Consider the following 6000-nt stretch of genomic DNA (forward strand, 5'->3'; position numbering starts at 1 on the left):
CCAGTTTTCACTGCTAGTGCCTGAGATAGCCCTGAACTCACAGCTATCTCCCTCTTTCTATTGCTGTCTCCTTTTCTCTTTCTTTCTTTCTCACTCTCTTTTTTTCTGATTGTTTTGCCAACACTAACATGGCAACAACAAGCCATGGCAGTCAGCTGCCATAAAATGCATTTGCTAACAACCTAATTGCGTTCTGTTCTCAGTTTCCCAGGGACCTGCTTTAATGTGCTGAGTCACTCTTTCACCTCAACAAATAAATTGTGTCAGTTTTAAAGCTTTTGTTTATTTCACGCTCCAACCAAGTTCCACACAATTATCATTTCCTCTACTTGTTGAAGCGCTTCTCTTTTGGGAGGAAAAAGTAAGCATATACTGTAGGAGGGTGGACTTAGATGAAAGACGTAGCCTTATGTTTCTTTTTCTAGATGTTTCCAGGGAGATTAAGGATTGAGATAAAGGATAAAGATTGAATTTGCATTCCCACTGGGCACAGACATCAATTCAACATCTATTCCATGTTGGTTCAACGTAATTTCATTGAAATGACTAGAAACAAACGATTCATTCAACCAGTGTGTGCTCGGTGGGTTGTCATGGGGAAAGACATGGCAGAAATGATCAGATCAATAAGAAAGAGAAGACATGCCTAACACTTAATTCACCTGTGCCTGCATGTGCCCTATTGATGGTCATTCCCAGTGTGTGTGTGTGTGTGTGTGTGTGTGTGTGTGTGTGTGTGTGTTGGCAGGATCCAGCCGATTGGTCTGGTGGAGAGGATCCAGGCTATCGCCCAGAACATGTCTGACATGGCTGTGAGGGTGGAGCAGATCCTACAGCGCAGCATGGCCACCAACAGAGGTACGAGAGACACACACACATCTGACCACTCTTCGCATTTGAAAGGGACTTGTATATGTCTGCCACACTGTAAGACCCTATTGAACATGACCGGCAGCATTTATGACAGTACTTCAAATGATGAGTCTCCATTCATGTCTTTGTAAAGAGAGCTGCGCTGTCTCAGCATTATTATAAATAACGCTATATGATGTTCAGTGTATGCTGATGAATTCCCCTCTAGTTAAGAAGATCTGAGACTGTCAGCTTTCTTCTATTAGTTGTCCTCTGCTCAGTTCATTGTGCTCCTGTTCTGTTTGAGCAAGAGATACAGTAGGCTACTTACATGCAAAGCGAGACGAACTCCACTAGCCGACACATTAGAAAGCCAATTATAGACTTTGCATATTGTCATTATTTGCCTTGTCATTGAGTAAAGCAGACATCCTATTCTGTAGAGACTGTTTTTGCTACCAGAACCTAATCCCCTGGCTAATTTAGTGACACTGCTAGTGTTAGCGCTCCACACTGTGACTGCTGTAGTTATAATGATAATCAAACAGAATGGCTGCTAATCCTTTGTCTGTGATTGCGCTCACCCAGGCTTGGCAGCACGCTGGTAGAGGAACAGCTTCCGCTCTCTTTAATTAGGCTAATTGGAGCTGGCTGCCGACAAGGAGGGAGGCCAGGGAAAGAGGGAATGAAGGAGTGAGACTGGGGAGAGAGGGAACGTGGGGGAGAGAGGGGATTTTATTAATCAAGCCCACACAGTGTTGTCTATCCACTGTTCTCACTAGGCATCAGAGATCAGCAAGGGAAGCCAGGCTTTCAGAAGTGGCTATTAACTAACCCAACAGTCTGTCTAATGCTCTGTTCTATCCCCATGGCCACTAGTTAACTAACCACTAGTTAACTAACCCAACAGTCTGTCTAACACTCTGTTCTATCCCCATGACCACTAGTTAATAACTAACCCAACAGTCTGTCTAACACTCTGTTCTATCCCCATGACCACTAGTTAATAACTAACCCAACAGTCTGTCTAAGACTCTGTTCTATCCCCATGACCACTAGCTAACTAACCCAACAGTCTGTCTAATGCTCTGTTCTATCCCCATGGCCACTAGTTAACTAACCCAACAGTCTGTCTAACACTCTGTTCTATCCCCATGGCCACTAGTTAACTAACCCAACAGTATGTCTAATGCTCTGTTCTATCCCCATGGCCACTAGTTAACTAACCACTAGTTAACTAACCCAACAGTCTGTCTAACACTCTGTTCTATCCCCATGACCACTAGTTAACTAACCCAACAGTCTGTCTAACACTCTGTTCTATCCCCATGACCACTAGTGCACTAACCCAACAGTCTGTCTAATGCTCTGTTCTATCCCCATGGCCACTAGTTAACTAACCCAACAGTCTGTCTAACACTCTGTTCTATCCCCATGGCCACTAGTTAACTAACCCAACAGTATGTCTAATGCTCTGTTCTATCCCCATGGCCACTAGTTAACTAACCACTAGTTAACTAACCCAACAGTCTGTCTAACACTCTGTTCTATCCCCATGACCACTAGTTAACTAACCCAACAGTCTGTCTAACACTCTGTTCTATCCCCATGACCACTAGTTAACTAACCCAACAGTCTGTCTAACACTCTGTTCTATCCCCATGGCCACTAGTTAACTAACCCAACAGTCTGTCTAATGCTCTGTTCTATCCCCATGACCACTAGTTAACTAACCCAACAGTCTGTCTAACACTCTGTTCTATCCCCATGGCCAGTAGAGTTAACTAACCCAACAGTCTGTCTAACGCTCTGTTCTATCCCCATGGCCAGTAGAGTTAACTAACCCAACAGTCTGTCTAATGCTCTGTTCTATACCCATGGCCACTAGTTAACTAACACAACCGTCTGTCTAACACTCTGTTCTATCCCCATGGCCACCAGTTAACTAACCCAATAGTCTGTCTAACACTCGATTCTATCCCCATGACCACTAGTTAACTAACCCAACAGTCTGTCTAATATTGTGTTCTATCCCAATGGCCACTAGTTAACTAACCACTAGTTAACTAACCCAACAGTCTGTCTAATGCTCTGTTCTATCCCCATGACCACTAGTTAACTAACCCAACAGTCTGTCTAACGCTCTGTTCTATCCCCATGACCACTAGTGAACTAACCCAACAGTCTGTCTAATAGTCTGTTCTATCCCCATGACCACTAGTTAACTAACCCAACAGTCTAACACTCTGTTCTATCCCCATGACCACTAGTTAACTAACCCAACAGTCTAACACTCTGTTCTATCCCCATGACCATTAGTTCACTTACCCAACAGTCTGATTAACACTCTATTCTATCCCCATGACCACTAGTTAACTAACCCAATAGTCTGTCTAATGCTCTGTTCTATCCCCATGACCACTAGTTAACTAACCACTAGTTAACTAACCCAACAGTCTGTCTAACACTCGATTCTATCCCCATGACCACTAGTTAACTAACCCAACAGTCTGTCTAACACTCTGTTCTATCCCCATGACCACTAGTTAACTAACCCAACAGTCTGTCTAACACTCTGTTCTATCCCCATGGCCACTAGTTAACTAACCCAACAGTCTGTCTAACACTCTGTTCTATCCCCATGGCCACTAGTTAACTAACCCAACAGTCTGTCTAACACTCTGTTCTATCCCCATGGCCACTAGTTAACTAACCCAACAGTCTGTCTAACGCTCTGTTCTATCCCCATGGTTACTAGTTAACTAACCCAACAGTCTGTCTAACACTCGGTTCTATCCCCATGACCACTAGTTAACTAACCCAACAGTCTGTCTAACACTCTGTTCTATCCCCATGACCACTAGTTAACTAACCCAACAGTCTAACACTCTGTTCTATCCCCATGACCACTAGTTAACTAACCCAACAGTCTGTCTAACACTCTGTTCTATCCCCATGGCCACTAGTTAACTAACCCAACAGTCTGTCTAACACTCTGCTCTATCCCCATCACCACTAGTTAACTAACCCAACAGTCTGTCTAATGCTCTGTTCTATCCCCATGGCCACTAGTTAACTAACCCAACAGTCTGTCTAATGCTCTGTTCTATCCCCATGACCACTAGTTAACTAACCCAACAGTCTAACACTCTGTTCTATCCCCATGACCACTAGTTAACTAACCCAACAGTCTGTCTAACAATCTGTTCTATCCCCATGACCACTATTTAACTAACCCAACAGTCTGTCTAACACTCTGTTCTATCCCCATGGCCACTAGTTAACTAACCCAACAGTCTGTCTATTGCTCTGTTCTATCCCCATGGCCACTAGTTAACTAACCACTAGTTAACTAACCCAACAGTCTGTCTAATGCTCTGTTCTATCCCCATGACCACTAGTTAACTAACCCAACAGTCTGTCTAACACTCTGTTCTATCCCCATGACCACTAGTTAACTAACCCAACAGTCTTTCTAACACTCTGTTCTATCCCCATGACCACTAATTAACTAACCCAACAGTCTGTCTAATGCTCTGTTCTATCCCCATGGCCACTAGTTAACCAACCCAACAGTCTGTCTAACGCTCTGCTCTATCCCCATGGCCACTAGTTAACTAACCCAACAGTCTGTCTAATGCTCTGTTCTATCCCCATGGCCACTAGGTAACTAACCACTAGTTAACTAACCCAACAGTTTAACACTCTGTTCTATCCCCATGACCACTAGTTAACTAACCCAACAGTCTAACACTCTGTTCTATCCCCATGACCACTAGTTAACTAACCCAACAGTCTAACACTCTGTTCTATCCCCATGACCACTAGTTAACTAACCCAACGGTCTGTCTAACACTCTGTTCTATCCCCATGGCCACTAGTTAACTAACCCAACAGTCTGTCTAATGCTCTGTTCTATCCCCATGGCCACTAGTTAACTAACCACTAGTTAACTAACCCAACAGTCTGTCTAATGCTCTGTTCTATTCCCATGGCCACTAGTCAACTAACCCAACAGTCTGTCTAACACTCTGTTCTATCCCCATGGCCACTAGTTAACTAACCCAACAGTCTGTCTAACGCTCTGTTCTATCCCCATGGCCACTAGTTAACTAACCCAACAGTCTGTCTAATGCTCTGTTCTATTCCCATGGCCACTAGTTAACTAACCCAACAGTCTGTCTAACACTCTGTTCTATCCCCATGGCCTCTAGTTAACTAACCCAACAGTCTGTCTAACACTCGGTTCTATCCCCATGACCACTAGTTAACTAACCCAACAGTCTGTCTAACACTCTGTTCTATCCCCATGACCACTAGTTAACTAACCCAACAGTCTAACACTCTGTTCTATCCCCATGACCACTAGTTAACTAACCCAACAGTCTGTCAAACACTCTGTTCTATCCCCATCACCACTAGTTAACTAACCCAACAGTCTGTCTAATGCTCTGTTCTATCCCCATGGCCACTAGTTAACTAACCCAACAGTCTGTCTAATGCTCTGTTCTATCCCCATGACCACTAGTTAACTAACCCAACAGTCTAACACTCTGTTCTATCCCATGACCACTAGTTAACTAACCCAACAGTCTGTCTAACACTCTGTTCTATCCCCATGGCCACTAGTTAACTAACCCAACAGTCTGTCTAATGCTCTGTTCTATCCCCATGGCCACTAGTTAACTAACCACTAGTTAACTAACCCAACAGTCTAACACAATCTGTTCTATCCCCATGACCACGAGTTAACTAACCCAACAGTCTGTCTAACACTCTGTTCTATCCCCATGGCCACTAGTTAACTAACCCAACAGTCTGTCTAATGCTCTGTTATATCCCCATGACCACAAGTTAACTAACCCAACAGTCTGTCTAACACTCTGTTCTATCCCCATGGCCACTAGTTAACTAACCCAACAGTCTGTCTAATGCTCTGTTATATCCCCATGACCACAAGTTAACTAACCCAACAGTCTGTCTAACACTTTGTTCTATCCCCATCACCACTAGTTAACTAACCCAACAGTCTGTCTAATGCTCTGTTCTATCCCCATGGCCACTAGTTAACTAACCCAATAGTCTGTCTAATGCTCTGTTCTATCCCCATTGCCACTAGTTAACTAACCACTAGTTAACTAACCCAAC

Source organism: Salmo salar, chromosome 03 (assembly GCF_965601325.2).
Source record: "Salmo salar chromosome 03, fSalSal1, whole genome shotgun sequence".
NCBI lineage: Eukaryota > Metazoa > Chordata > Actinopteri > Salmoniformes > Salmonidae > Salmo > Salmo salar.